The following is a 16163-nucleotide window of genomic DNA, read 5'->3' on the forward strand; positions in this document are numbered from 1 at the left end:
GTGCCTAGCCACAAATGGGGTAGACCAATGGGCTAAGCATGCATCCTTGAGGGGCACATATGTGGATTGACTTTACCCATTCTTGATAAAAGGTCAAGTGAAGAGTTTTCCATCGACTTAATAGTGGCATGGCTTTGGTAAGTCAGATTGGTTGATCACTACAGAATATTCTACAGCCACTGTTGTGCTTAGTTTTCAGAGTGGTACACAATATATAAGCATGTTTAAATGTTGCAGATGGCTGTGCCAATTACAGCTTCAGTGGTGGACTGAATGTAATCATAGACGACAATCTGACACAATGTAGAGGCATCAGTGAACTTCTTTAACATTTAGATATGCAGTACAGCAACAGGCCATTTGGCCCACCAGCTCCCAATTGATCAACTCCTGCTATGTTTTTAACAGTGGGAGGAAGCCCACACAGACACAGGAAGGATGTACAAGCTACTTATAGACAGCATGGGATTTGAAACCTAGTCCCAGTAACTGGCACTGTAATAGCATTGTGCTAACTGCCACCAGCTGAAGTTGACCAAATCTTGCATGTTGCCCTGAGACCATCTGGAAACAAATGTGCTGGGGTGAAAGTGATTGACCTCCAATAATCTCATAATTGGAAGGTAGCAAGAGATAAGTCGAACTTATTTTAAAGAAGTGAATGTATCATTTTTTTGTGAAGGAGAAATCTTCCAAGAGTGGTGAACCAAGGCAAAGTTTGGGGCGGAAATTGTTTCTCATAAGATGACTAATAGATTTGGAGAGTTTTAAGGCATTTCCATTTAAAAGTTCAAAATTGGTAATGCAAGGAAGGAAATTTGTTTGTGGGAAGTTGCAACATGGTGCAGGTATTTCTGCATGAGAAGTAAAAGAATTGTGAGAGGAATTTGAGTTGGTGGCTTGTGGGTGAATCAAACCAATCATGTCAACATTTTAAAATGTTGGTGGTTGAAGAGAAAGGTAATGCACAGATGAAAAGCAGTGGTTAAGAATAAACAGATTGACTGAGATTAACAGCTCATTTCAGTAAGTTCTATTTTAATACACGTAATCGGCATGTGAAAGAGGCGGAATAAGAGACCACACCTGAAAAGTTCATTCTCTCCATAGAATAATACTGCAAAGGAACAGACCCTTTGGTTCAAGATACGTGTGCCAAACATGATACCAATTTACATTAAGTTTCTTCTGCCTCCCCAAAAGTTGGTGAAATTGTGATTAGGTTGGCAAAGGATATAGTGGAGAAATGGCAGATTGCATTTGTTATGGACAAATGTGTGTGTGGGGGTGGGGGAGGGTGGGAAGTGTACAGAAGCGTTGATGTGCAGTGAGATTGGGGATGCAAGTCCACAGCACCCTGAAAGTGGCGACAAAGTAGAATAGTGAAGTCACACTGGCCTTCATCAGTCAGGGTGTCGAGTATAACATTGGGGAAGACGTAGCAGTTATAAAACAGCTGTTGACGCAGTACAATACAGGAAGGACGTGGAGGTTCTGGAAGGGGTGTGGCTGTTGTTTAGAAGGTACAAGTTACAGGGAGAGGTTGGACAAACTTGGATTGTTTTCTGTGGAGTCTTGGGAGGCTGAGGGGAGACCTGACATTCAGGAGATTGTGCAAATATGGTCACCCTGTTACAAAAAGGGTGTGGAGATTTATGAGGAGAAAATCAAGAGATGGCGGACCATTGGAATGTTTTCCCCAGGGCAAAAGGATTAGGGAACGGTGAGGGGGAGGAAGTTTAAGGGAGATGTGCGGGGCGAATGTTTTGCACAGTGTAATGGATGCCTGGAGTAGGCTGGCAAGGGGTAATGGTGGAAGCAGGCATAAGGGTAACATTTCAGAGGCTTTTAGAGAGACACATGAATATGAAGGGGATCTGGAAAATTTATTGGGTACAAGCAGCAGAGATTTGGACATGTTCAGCACAGACGCACGGTCTGTTCCTCTGCTGCATTGGTTTGTATTCTGTAAATCTCCCCATACCCTTATTCAAACTTTCCTGTATCCAAAGCCTCCACATCCTTCTTGGAATGGGGTGACCAGAATTGTACACCAATGCTGTTTGATTTGCTGAATGTTTTCAGTTCTATTCCGGTATCCCTGAATCTACATACCCTGCAGGAGCTGCAGTTGCCAATTAAACCGTCATGCATGTTGTTGGAAATGCAAAGTTGATGGAAAAGTTGAGGCAAAAGATACATTTGAACCTTGTTGACAAAAAGAACAATGTGTGGTGGCTCACCACTAGGCAGGCGAACCGGCCCCACTTGTAAGCCACACGGCGGGGCAGCTGGCCAAAATGGCGCCATCAGGGGTTTTCTCTTCCTCCCAGCACGGGGCACAGAAGCCCCGTGCTGGGAGACCACGTGATATCCGGGTGACCTCAGCGCCCTCCAGCGCGGTTCTCAGCCAGGTCCAGGCTGGGAGTATAAGTACAGCCCAGCAGCCTGCAATAAACCAGTCTGCTCGCTGAGTTCAACCTATCTGCCGCTACAAATGAAAGATATTAAAACAAATAGAGCTGCAAAAAGGTAAAATAAGATTAATGCAAAATAATTTCCTTTTCCCCTTAATGTCATTAATAAGATTTTTTTAAATATATATTCATTTTTGTTAGCAAAATGTGGGTGGTCAGGAATGATAACAGCCCTTAAAATGAATAATGGTCATTTGATAAATGTAAGAAAATGAATGGTTGGTAACAATGAAGTGCTATACTCCAGACATCCAGGACAAACCATATTGAACCAGGGATATAATAAAATGGAGTCAAACAGAAAACAGTATCTGGACAAATAAGAAACAAACCATTGGTCCAGATGGGTTTCCTCCCAGATTCTTAAAGTAAGTGATACACTATCAATGACCAGGAGTTATGATTAATAGGCTTTAATCACCATAAACTGCAAGCATGTCTCACAAGTGGCTGGCCTAGTTCCAAGGCAGGTACTGAGGGAAGGGTTTGGGCGTGACCACCTTTTTGGGAATTCTTAAGGGGAGGAGTCAGGTACAGGGGCAGGCCAGCCCATACAATATGTTCATATCAGACAGCACTAACAGTCACACAGTGGTTCCACCACAGCAAGCAGATGAGCACCTTGAAGCCCAACTTCCCAAAAGACTTCTCATTCAGGAACTGCAGCCAGGTGAAAAATGAAATTAAGTAGTACTCCTCAGTTTTTAAAAGAAAATTAGAAGAGAACAACATATTAGCCTTCATAAATCAAAGTTTTGAGTACAGGAGTTGGGATGTTATAATAAAGTTGTGTAAATCATTGGTGAGGCCAAATTTAGAGTATTGTGTACAATTTTGGTCACCTAATTACTGGTAAGATATCAATAAGATTTCAGGAAGTGAGTTACAGGGAAAGGTTAAACAGGTTAGGATTTTATTCCCTGGAACGTAGAAGAATGAGGGGATATTTGAGCGAGGTATTTAAAATTATGAGGGGGACAGACAGAGTAAATGTAGATTGGCTTTTTTCCACCGAGGTGAGATACAAACCAGAGGACATGGGTTAAGAGTGAAAGGGGAAAAGTTTAGGGGGAACATGAGGGGAAAATCCTTCATTCAGAGTGGTGACGGTGTGCAATGAGCTGCCAGCTGAGGTGGTGAATGCGGGCTCAATTTAAACATTTAAGAAGAATTTGGACAGGTACATGGATGGGAAAGGTAGGGAAAGTGAGTGGGACTAGGCCAAAAAAAAATGGTTGGGCAGCAGAAATTAATTATTTCCTGGGAATTAGAATGTTGGACATGATTTGATTGACTAAGGAAATTTGCAGCGTAGAGAGTAATTGCTCCTGGTAGTTGGAAATCCAGGATCAAAAGTTTAAGACGAGACTTAGCAGGAGATAAATTAGGAAAGGTTTATATGTGTAGAGGGTGGTATAAGTTTGGAATGGTTTGACTGGTGGATAAACTATTGTTGTGGGCCTCTGGAACTGGATCTTCGACTTCTTGATTGAAAGGTCATGGTCTGTCCGTCTTGGCAAGAAAACTTCAAGGCCCATCACACTGAGCACTAGCTCACCTCAGCCACTATGATTTGCGTGGCTAATTCACGATCAAACTGCCATGTTCAGCTCCTACAGAATAATGAAGTTTGCATGTGACACAACAGTATCAGCAATAATGATGAGTTGGCTCACAGAGAGGAGGCTGAAAGACTTGTATGGTGTTGCAAGAGCTACAGTCTGAATCCCAGTGTGGGGACAAGACAAAGGAGGTGATTGTGAACGTTCAGATTTATTGTCAGAGTACATACATTCTAGTGAACCGGTGCAGACTTGAAAGGCCGACATGGCCTGTTTCCGCTCCGTAAATGGTTAGATGGTTATATGACATCACCCAGCCCTGAGATTCCTTTTTCTTCTGGGTACGACAGAATTGCCTCTAATTGGTAGTGCAAAAAAAAACTCTACACAGTGTAAATAGACAAAGAATGTAAACAGATAACAAATGTCAACAAACTGCAATACAGAGACAACAAAAAGAAAATTAATGAAGTGCACAAGTAAGAGTCCTTAAATGAGTTTCTGATTTGACATTGAGGAGTCTGATGGTGGAGGGGTAGCAGCTGGGGGTGCGAGTCTTGCGGCACCTCTCCCTCTTTCCTTATGGCAGCACCGAGAACAGAGTGTGTGCTGGGTGGTATGGGTCTTTGATAATTGCTGCTGCAGCGTTTCCTGTAGATGTGCTCAATAGTGGGGAGGGTTTTGGCTGTGATGCCCTGGGTTGTGTCCACTACCTTTTGGAGGGCTTTACGCACAGGGGTATTGGTGTTTTCGTACCAGGTCATGATGCAGGCGGTTAGCACACTCTCCACCACACCTCTGTAGAAATTTTACAGGGTTCCTGAGGAAATAGAGGAACTGACGGGCTTTCTTCACGAGGCCATTGGCATGTTTGGTCCAGGAAAGATCCTCTTAAAAAGTGACTACCAAGAACTTAAATTTGTTCACCCTTTCTACCCCTGATCCCACACTGATCACTGGATTGTATACCTCTGGCTTTCCTTTCCAGAAGTCAACAATCAGCTCTTTCATTTTAGTGACATTGAGTGCAAGGTGATTGTTGGAATTTTTTCTTCAAGAGGATGAAGAACCACTCCCTAGTTCATATCAATGACTGTCGTGGAGAGTGCGGAGTTCAAAGTTCCTTGGCATCCATTTAAAGGAGAACCTATCCTGGACCTACAACACCTTCCCATTGGTCTGGAAGGCACAGCAATGCCTACACTTCCAAGGAAGTTTGAGGAGCACAAGGATACTGGCCACCATCCTGACAACATTCTACAGGAGCACAATAGAGAATGCCCATGGTGTGGTATGATAGCTGCAAAGCATCAGATAGGAGGTCAGTACAGAGGGTGATTAAAGCTGATGAGAAATCTCTGAGGTCTCGCTCCCCTCTATGGGTAATATCTACAGGGAGTGGTGCTTAAAGAAAACTCAGAGAATCATTGAGGACCCTTACCACCCAACCTGCAGTATCTTTGGGACCCAGGACTGCCAGGCCGGGAAACAGCTTCTTCCCACAGGCTGGGAGACTTGAACAATCCTAGAAACCCGTAATTTATTTTTAAATACAGAGCCCTCCAAATAATCTTGAATAAAATCTGGAATGTGAACTTTAATCACATGTGAATTTTTTGATTACAAATTTAAAACTGAAGCATGGGGGAAAATAAAGGAAAAAAAGTGTCGTTGTCCCAAACATTATGGAGGTGCTGTATCTTTATTTTGGATCACTATTTTTATACACATCATTTGTGTGTAGGGTGCACTGTGTCTGTGTGTGCATACCATAGACAGGAGATATGCTGTTTTTAAACCTCCTTTGTGCAGGCTCGAGGACAGGTCCACGTCCTCCCCCTCAAAAGATGCACACAAACTCAAGCTATGATGTTGGAACATCAGAACCATGCTAGACAAGGCTGACAGCCACCGACCTGAACGTCGGTCTGCTCTCAACGCACATGAACTCCTCAGACTCGACATCAACATAGCCGCTCTCAGCGAAGTCCGCCTTGCAGATGTAGGCAGCCTCCAAGAACACGACGCGGGCTTCACACTCTACTGGTCTGGCAAGCCTCAGGTTGAACGACGCCTATCTGGTGTTGGCTTCATGGTAAAGAACTCCATTGCCTCCAAACTCGAAATCCTCCCAACAGGCCACTTTGACCGGATCATGTCCATGCGACTCCCCCTTCAAAACAACGACGCATCACCCTCATCAGTGTCTATGCTCCAACCCTTCAGGCAGAACCAGCAGAAAAAGACAAGTTCTACTCTGATCTGCGTAACCTCATCCAACGCACCCCTACAGCCGACAAGGTTGTCATCCTTGGCGAAATCAATGCTTGCGTCAGCAAAGACCCAGAAACCTGGCCAGGAATCCTTGGCAAGCATGGTGTCGGCAAGTGTAATGACAATGGGCGCTCTTGTTGGAACTCTGCGCAGAACAGTGGCTTGTCATTACTAACACCCTTTTCCAGCAGAGAGACAGCCTGAAGACTACCTGGATGCATCCCCGATCCAAACACTGGCACCTCCTGGACTACGTTCTGGTGCGAGGAAGAGACAAACGAGATGTGCTCCACACCAGGGTCATGCCCAGTGTGGAATGCCACACTGACCACCAGCTTGTTCTTTGCAAGCTCAACCTTCACTTCAAGTCAAAGTTCAAGAACAGTAGAGCCCCAAGAAAGAGGTTCAATTTTGGAAACTTGCAGTCAAACATAGTGAGAGGAAACTTCCAGGCAAACCTCCAAGCAAAGCTCGAGGATGCAAGCTACCTCACGGACACGTCTCCTGAAACCCTCTGGGATCAGCTGAAAACGGCCATACTGCAATCCACTGAAGAGGTACTGGGCTTCTCTTCCAGGAAAAACAAGGACTGGTTTGATAAAAACAACCAGGAAATCCAGGAGCTGCTGGCAAAGAAGTGATCTGCCCACCAGGCTCACCTTGCAAAGTCTTCCTGGCCAGAGAAAAAATGAGCCTTCCGTCTCGCATGCAGCCACCTTCAGCACAAACTCCGGGAGATCCAAAATGAGTGGTGGACTAGCCTCGCCAAATGAACCCAGTTTAGCGTCGACATTGGCGACTTCAGGGGTTTTTATGAGACACTAAAGGCTGTGTACGGCCCCTCACCCCAAGTCCAAAGCCCTCTGCGCAGCTCAGACAGCGAAGTCCTCATCAGCGACAAGATCTCCATCCTCAATTGATGGTCAGAACACTTCCAATCTCTTTTCAGTGCCAACCGCTCAGTCCAAGAATCCGCCCTGCTCCAGCTCCCTCAACAGCCCTTAAGGCTAGAGCTGGATGAGGTCCTTAACTGGGAAGAGACATATAAGGCAATTGAACAACTGAAAAGTGGCAAAGCAGCAGGTATGGATGGAATCCCCCCAGAGGTCTGGAAGGCTGGCGGCAAAGCTCTGCATACCAAATTGCATAAGTTTTTCATGCTCTGCTGGGACCAAGAAAAGCTGCCTCAGGACCTTCGTGATGCCATCATCATCACCCTGTACAAAAACAAAGGCAAGAAATCAGATTGCTCAAACTACAGGGGAATCATGCTGCTCTCCATTGCAGGCAAAATCTTTGCTAGGATTCTCCTTAATAGACTAATACCTAGTGTCGCCGAAAATGTCCTGCTAGAATCACAGTGTGGTTTTCGCGCAAACAGAGGAACTACTGACATGGTTTTTGCCCTCAGACAGCTCCAAGAAAAGTGCAGAGAACAAAACAAAGGACTCTATATCACCTTTGTTGACCTCACCAAAGCCTTTGACACCGTGAGCAGGAAAGGGCTTTGACAAATACTAGAGCGCCTCGGATGCCCTCCCAAGTTCCGCAACATGGTTATCCAACTGCACGAAAACCAACAAGGTCGGGTCAGATACAGCAATGAGCTCTCCGAACCGTTCTCCATTGACAACGGCGTGAAGCAAGGCGGCGTGAAGCAAGGCTGCGTCCTCGCACCAACCCTCTTTTCAATCTTCTTCAGCATGATGCTGAAACAAGCCAATAAAGATCTCAACAATAAAGACCTCAACAATGAAGACAGTGTTTACATCCGGTACCGCACGGATGGCAGTCTGTTCAATCTGAGGCGCCTGCAAGCTCACACCAAGACACAAGAGCAATGTCCGTGAACTACTCTTTACAGACGATGCCACTTTAGTTGCCCATTCAGAGCCAGCTCTCCAGCGCATGACGTCCTGTTTTGCGGAAACTTCCAAAATGTTTGGACTGGAAGTCAGCCTGAAGAAAACTGAGGTCCTCCATCAGCCAGCTCCCCACCATGACCACCAGCCCCCCAACATCTCCATCGGGCACACTGAACTCAAAACGGTCAACCAGTTTACCTACCTCGGCTGCACCATTTCATCTGATACAAGGATCGACAAAGAGATAGACAACAGACTCGCCAAGGCAAATAGTGCCTTTGGAAGACTACACAAAAGAGTCTGGAAAAACAACCACCTGAAGAAACACACAAAGATCAGCGTGTACAGAGCCGTTGTCATACCCACGCTCTTGTTCGGCTCTGAATCATGGGTCCTCTACCAGCATCACCTATGGCTCCTAGAACGCTTTCATCAGCACTGCCTCCGCTCCATCCTCAACATTCATTGGAATTTCTTCATCACCAACATTGAAGTACTCGAGCTGGCAGAGTCCGCAAGCATTGAATCCATGCTGCTGAAGACCCAACTGCGCTGGGTAGGTCACATCTCCAGAATGGAGGACCATCGCCTTCCCAAGATCATGTTCTATGGCGAGCTCTCCACTGGCCACCGAAACAGAGGTGCACCAAAGAAGAGGTACAAGGACTGTTTAAGAAATCTCTTGGTGCCTACCACATTGACCACTGCCAGTGGGCTGATATCGCCTCCAACTGTGCATCTTGGCGCCTCACAGTTCGGTGGGCAGCAACCTCCTTTTTTAAAAATTTTTTTATTTTTCACACTATAAACCATATTGACCAAGATACATAGAGACATTTTTCTTCTTAAATATATAGTGTCATTTTCTCCCCCTTTTTGCCCCCTCCCTTCCCTCCCTCCCTCACTCCCTTCCCCATTTATTTGAAGTTCAATCTATAAGATACATTAAACCCGTTAAACAATGTTGTCACTTAATAAAAATAAACAAGAAATTCCACTGAGTCAGTTCTTTTCATTCTCTTCTCCTTCTGTCTTTTTTGGTGGTGGAAGTCCATGGTAGGATTTCTCTGTTGTGTTTCATGTATGGCTCCCATATTTGTTCGAATATTGTAATGTTATTTCTTAAATTATATGTTATTTTTTCTAATGGAATACATTTATTCATTTCTATGTACCATTGTTGTATTCTCAAGTTGTCTTCTAATTTCCAGGTTGACATAATACATTTTTTTTAGGGCTATCATAACAAATCTTTTTTGTGCTCCATCCAAATCAAGTCCAAATTCTTTATTTCTTATATTACTTAGAAGGAAGATCTCTGGGTTTTTTGGTATATTGCTTTTTGTGATTTTATTTAATATCTGGTTTAGATCTTCCCAAAATTTTTCCACTTTCTCACATGTCCAAATTGCATGAATTGTTGTTCCCATTTCCTTTTTACAGCGAAAACATCTGTCTGATACTGTTGGGTCCCATTTATTTAACTTTTGAGGTGTGATGTATAGCCTGTGTATCCAGTTATATTGCATCATGCGTAACCTCGTGTTTATTGTATTTCTCATAGTTCCGGAGCATAGCTTCTCCCATGTTTCATTCTTTATCTTTATGTTTAGATCTTGTTCCCATTTTTGTTTAGGTTTACCGTTTGTTTCCTCGTTCTCCTTTTCTTGAAGTTTGATGTACATGTTTGTTACAAATTTTTTAATTATCATTGTGACTGTAATCACATATTCAAAATTGCTTCCTTCTGGTAACCTCAGACTGCTTCCCAATTTGTCCTTCAAGTAGGTTTTCAGTTGGTGGTATGCAAACATTGTATCGTGAGTTATATTATATTTATCCTTCATTTGTTCAAAGGATAATAATTTATTTCCCGAAAACTAATTTTCTATTCTTTTGATCCCTTTTCTCTCCCATTCTCTGAAGGAAAGGTTATCTATTGTGAAAGGGATTAGCTGATTTTGCGTCAACATTAGTTTTGGTAGTTGGTAATTTGTTTTATTCCTTTCTACATGAATCTTTTTCCAAATGTTGAGCAAATGATGCAATACTGGTGAATTCCTACGTTGCACCAATTTTTTCATCCCATTTATATAGTATATGTTCAGGTATCTTCTCCCCTATTTTATCTAGTTTTAATCTGGTCCAATCTGGTTTTTCCCTTGTTTGATAAAAATCTGATAGGTATCTTAATTGTGTGGCTCTATAATAATTCTTAAAGTTTGGTAGTTGTAAGCCTCCTTGTTTGTACCATTCTGTTACTTTATCTAGTGCTATCCTCGGTTTCCCCCCTTTCCATAAAAATTTCCTTATTATTTTCTTTAATTCCTTGAAGAATTTCTCTGTTAGGTGTATTGATAATGACTGAAATAGGTATTGTATCCTTGGGAAAATATTCATTTTAATACAGTTTATCCTTCCTATCAGTGTTAGTGGTAAGTCTTTCCAATGCTCTAATTCGTCTTGTAATTTTTTCATTAATGGATGGTAATTGAGATTATATAGATGGCCGAGGTTTTTATTTAGTTGTATACCTAGGTATCGCATTGCTTGTGTTTGCCATCTAAATGGCGATTCTTTCTTAAACTTTGTGAAATCCGCATTATTCATTGGCATTGCTTCACTTTTATTTGCGTTGATCTTGTACCCCAAAACTTCTCCATATTCCTTCAATTTCCTATGTAATTCTTTTATTGATATTTCTAGTTCTGTTAAGTATATTATAACGTCATCTACAAATAGACTGATTTTATATTCCTTCTCTTTTATTTTTATCACTTTTATTTTATTTTCTGTTCTTATCAGTTCTGCTAGTGGTTCTATAGCTAACGCGAACAGTGAGGGAGATAGTGGACATCCCTGCCTTGTTGATCTGCTTAAGTTAAATTGTTTTGATATATATCCATTTACTGTCACTTTCGCCAATGGCCCCTTATAAAATGCTTTAATCCAATTAATATATTTCTCTGGTAGGCTGAATTTTTGAATAAATAATTCCATTCTACTCTGTCAAAGGCCTTCTCTGCGTCTAAAGCAACCGCTACTGTTGGAGCTTTATTTCCTTCTACTGCATGAATTAAGTTAATAAATTTACAGATATTGTCTGTTGTTTGTCTTTTTTTAATAAATCCAGTTTGGTCTAGATTTACTATTTTTGGTACATAGTCGGCTAATCTGTTTGCTAATAGTTTAGCTATTATCTTGTAATCTGTAAAGATATTGGTATATATGACGCTGGTGCGAGTGGATCTTTCCCTGTCTTTGGTATTACTGTAATTATTGCTGTTTTGCATGAATCTGGTATGCTTTGTCTTTTATCAATCTGGTTGATTACTTCCAGAAGGGGAGGAATTAATAAGTCTTTAAATATTTTATAGAATTCTATTGGGAATCCATCCTCTCCTGGTGTTTTATTGTTCGGTAGTTTTTTTAATATCTCCTGTAATTCTTCTATTTCAAATGGTTTTATTAATTTGTTTTGCTCCTCTGTTTGTAATTTCGGTAGTTCAATTTTAGTTAGAAATTCATCTATTTTGTCTTCTTTCCTTTCATTTTCAATTTGATATAATTGCTCGTATAATTCCCTGAAGTTTTCATTGATCTCCGTTGGATTATATGTAATTTGTTTGTCCTTTTTCCTTAATGCCAATACCATTCTTTTAGTTTGTTCTGTCTTAAGCTCCCACGCTAGAATTTTGTGCATTTTTTCTCCTAGTTCATAATATTTCTGTTTTGTCTTCATTATATTCTTCTCCACCTTGTATGTTTTTAGTGTTTCATATTTTATTTTTTTTAACTGCCAATTCTCTTCTTTTAGTTGTATCTTCCTTTATTGCTAATTCTTTTTCTATATTTGTTATTTCCCTTTCCAACTGTTCTGTTTCCCTATTGTGGTCCTTCTTCATCTTAGTTACATAACTTATTATTTGCTCTCTGATGAACACTTTCATTGCATCCCATAGTATAAACTTATCTTTCACTGATTCCGTATTTATTTCAAAGTACATTTTAATTTGTTGTTCAATGAATTCTCTAAAATCCTGTCTTTTAAGTAGCATGGGGTTTAATCTCCATCTATACATTCTTGGTGGGATGCCCTCTAGCTCTATTGCCAATAACAGGGGTGAGTGGTCCGATAATAGTCTAGCTTTATATTCCGTTTTCCTAACTCTCCCTTGAATGTGGGCTGATAACAGGAATAGGTCTATCCTTGAGTATGTTTTATGTCTACCCGAATAGTAGAATATTCCTTTTCCTTTGGCTGTTGTTTCCTCCATATATCCAAAAGTTGCATTTCTTGCATCGATTTAATTATAAATTTGGTTACTTTGTTCTTTCTGTTAGATTTTTTTTCAGTTTTATCCATGTTTGAGTCCAAATTAAGGTTAAAATCCCCTCCTATTAGTATGTTCCCTTGTGTATCTGCTATCTTCAAAAAGATATCTTGCATAAATTTTTGATCTTCTTCGTTAGGTGAATATACATTGAGTAAATTCCAAAATTCTGAATATATCTGACATTTTATCATTATATATCTCCCTACTGGATCTATTATTTCCTCTTCTATTTTGATTGGTACATTTTTATTGATTAAAATAGCTACTCCTCTGGCTTTTAAATTATATGATGCTGCTGTTACATGTCCTATCCAATCTCTCTTTAACTTCTTGTGTTCCACTTCAGTTAGATGTGTTTCTTGTACGAATGCTATATCAATTTTTTCTTTTTTCAGTAAATTTAACAGTTTCTTCCTTTTGATTTGGTTATGTATTCCATTAATATTTAAAGTCATATAGTTCAACATAGCCATTTCATACTTTGTTTATCTTTCCTTTCCATTTCCTCATCACCACCTTCCCTTCTTATCCATTTCTGCTTTCTTTTTTTGAACACATTGTAAGACAACATTTCTAAAACATAAAATATTTCCACTATTCTCATATCTAAAATTCCTTTAACCCCAATAGTCCCTCCCCTTTCTGAGTTGCCCTTTGTCCCTTGTCGGGCAACCACATCTCCCCTCTCCATTTGGATTTGCGAATCCGCTCGCAAGTGTCAACTGATTTCGCAGTGACTGTAATTCTTCCCCACCCAGCCCCCCCCCAGAAAAGATTTTAATCTTCATATATAACAAAGGTTACTCTCTTACTTCCCTCCTTACTTCCTTTCTTCCCTTTCTTTCCCTTCTTAGTTCTTACCTATACTCTATTTTTTATATATACCTACATACATACATACATATAGTTTGTTGTCATTTTTGTTCTTGTTACATCTCTTCATCTCTCTGTCTATTTTGTAGTTGTTCTGCAAATTTTTGTCTTCTTCCGGATCCGAGAATAATTTGTTTTGCTGCCCCGGAATAACTATTTTAAGTACCGCTGGGTATTTTAACATAAATTTATAACCTTTTTTCCATAGGGTCGTTTTTGCTGCTTTGAACTCCTTCCTCTTCTTCACGAGTTCAAAACTTATATCTGGATAGAAAAAAAATTTTTGACCCTTGTATTCCAGTGGTTTTTTGTCTTCTCTTATTTTATTCATTGCCTTCTCCAATATATTTTCTCTTGTTGTACATCTTAGGAATTTTACTAGAATGGATCTTGGTTTTTGTTGTGGTTGTGGTTTAGGGGCTAATGTTATGTGTGCCCTTTCTATTTCCATTTCTTCCTGTAATTCTGGTCTTCCTAGGACCCTGGGGATCCATTCTTTTATAAATTCTTTCATATTTTTGCCTTCTTCATCTTCCTTAAGGCCCACTATCTTTATATTGTTTCTTCTATTATAATTTTCCATTATATCTATCTTCTGAACTAACAGCTCCTGTGTTTCTTTAATTTTTTTTATCAGATTCTTCTAATTTCTTTTTTAAGTCATCTACTTCCATTTCTATGACTGTTTCTCGTTCTTCCACCTTGTCTACTCTTTTTCCTATATCTGTCATGATCACCTCTAATCTATTCATTTTTTCTTCTGTACTTTTTATTCTTCTTTTTATTTCACTGAATTCTTGTGACTGCCATTCTTTTATTGTTTCCATATATTCTTTAAAAAAAAAATATATCCATGTACTTGCCCTTCCCTTCATCTTCCATTTCTCTATGTTCTTCCTCCTCTTCTTCTGAGTCCACTCCAGGATCTGTGTCCTTTACCTCTGTCTCTTCTGGTTTTCTTGTTGGGTTGTTTGTTTTATTTTGTTGGGTATTTTTGGTCTTCTTATTTTTATTAGAAGTGTCTTGGTGTTGGTCTTCTTCCTCTGGTTTGGTCATCTGTTGTTTCTTTGATTTCTTATTTTTATTCTCTTCCTTCTTGTTCTCATTATTTTCTATTTTCCTGTTGAGACTCTGTTTCAGCTGTGGAGATCTACTCCTCAGCTGGTCCCCCCTCTCGTCAGTGTTATTTTTGTCGTGCGTGGTTGCGCACTTTTGTTTGGCTCCATGAGCCATTTTGTAGTCCCAAGTTTGGGGCTTCAACTGACCTCAGGGAGTGGGCTTCTCTCTCCATGGCGGGCCTCCTCGTACAGGTAAGGCCTTCACCTTCTTCTTCCGACATCTTTTCTTTTTCTTTTCTTCCCGTTGTTTTTGGTTTTTCTTTCTTCGCTGCCATTTTCTCCACACTTTTACTTTCACTTTGTTATGTTTGTGCCTTTGTTTTTTCTCTATCTTTTTTTAACTTTTCTGGAGAGGGCTGGAGTTCCCCTACTGGCCACTACTCCATCATGTGACTCCTCCGCAGCAACCTCCTTTGAAGAAGACCGCAGAGCCCACCTCACTGACAAAAGACAAAGGAGGAAAAACCCAACACCCAATCCCAACCAACTAATTTTCCCTTGCAACCGCTGCCACATCGGACTTGTCAGTCACCAACGAGCCTGCAGCAGACGTGGACATACCCCTCCATAAATCTTCATCCGCGAAGCCAAGTCAAAGAAAGAAGAGATGTACAATTACATGACAATAAACTTGAATTTGAATGTTCTTTTATCTGTCGCATTTGGTGCCAGGTCCATTGTTAATTTTCAATCAGAGGCTGTTGGGTTTTTAATAATCAAAGTTAATAATAGATACTATTAAATAATATAAGAGACAAAAAAATTAGGTCTAAAATTAGACAGAGCCCAAAAAAGATTTATGATGATAGAGTGAGCAGCAGCGAAAAAATGTGTTATGACAACTTGGGAAATGGAAGCAAGCCTTAAAATACAACAGTGGTATAGAGAAATGAACAAGTGTATTCCATAAGAAAATATTACATACCACCTGAAAGACAAATATACATTATTTGAACAAATTTGGGAACCAAACATAAAATATGTTAGAGAATGCCAACCACAAGCCTCCATCTCTTAAATCAACATAATTAAGAGCACGATGAGATTTAAATATGTCAAAGTGAATGATACGACTTCTTTGCTTTTTGTTATTTCTTTGCTTTATGTGTTTTATTATTTGTTGGTTTTTGAAGGGGGTGGGGATGGGGAGGGGGGAAAGGGGGGAAAGAGAGGAAATTTTACTGTGTATATATTAGCGATTATCTTTTGTGAATGTTGTTACTGATAGGATTCATGGTGCAAGAAATAAAAAAATAATAATAGATACAGAGAAATGGCAGGGTTTGGTGCCCCGTAGATGAACAAGAAACATGCTGATTCTGGAAATCTGAAGCAAAGGCAGAAATGCTGGAAAATCTCAGCAGGTCAGGCAGTATTTACGTAAAGAAACAGTCAATGCCTTGGGTCTGTCCTGCAGGAGAAAGAATCTGAGGCTTGAATGTGATGTCATGACAATAAACCTGAACTTTGAATGGGGGTGTGGGAGGAGGAGGTAGCAGAAGTGCAGCTCTTCCTGCGGTCACACGGGTAGGTCCCATGAGGGCAATTAATAGGAAAAGGAGTTATAATGGAGCAGTCCCTGCGGAAGATGTGCCTGGTGGTCTTAGCATTATTCTGTGCTGCCCTTCCACCCATATCCACCTATGACCTCTTGCCT

The sequence above is a fragment of the Narcine bancroftii genome, chromosome 3, assembly GCF_036971445.1.
Source record: "Narcine bancroftii isolate sNarBan1 chromosome 3, sNarBan1.hap1, whole genome shotgun sequence".
In the NCBI taxonomy this organism is placed as follows: Eukaryota; Metazoa; Chordata; class Chondrichthyes; order Torpediniformes; family Narcinidae; genus Narcine; species Narcine bancroftii.